The sequence below is a fragment of the Morus notabilis genome, unplaced genomic scaffold (assembly GCF_000414095.1).
Source record: "Morus notabilis unplaced genomic scaffold, ASM41409v2 Scaffold939, whole genome shotgun sequence".
NCBI lineage: Eukaryota > Viridiplantae > Streptophyta > Magnoliopsida > Rosales > Moraceae > Morus > Morus notabilis.
Genome location: NW_010360676.1, coordinates 283,673 through 284,064, shown reverse-complemented (window position 1 = coordinate 284,064; position 392 = coordinate 283,673).

Below are 392 nucleotides of genomic sequence, written 5' to 3'. Positions count from 1 at the left end.
TTAAATATTATTATATATTTTTAAAAATTAAACCACCAAACACAATTTTAGTTTTTTTTAAAACTGAAAACAATCTCGGAATAAAACTACCAAACGCATTTTTAAAAATGATTTCAAAATGAAAATGAAAACGTTTTCGTTTTCATTTTCATACAGAAAATAAAATCATTTTGGAACGAGTTCCAAACGCAATATATGTGTTTCATACATCTATTGGAAAAGTCAATTTTTTATGGGTTTCTTTATTAATATACTTTATATCTTAACAGTTCATGTTTCTCTTTCTTTTTTTTTTCTTTCTATTTTTATGTTTTTCCAGCTCTTAACATGAAGTTATCTATTTAATTCTTTCTTTGCCTATTTTTGTAGCTTGTAGATGAAAAAAAAAAAAA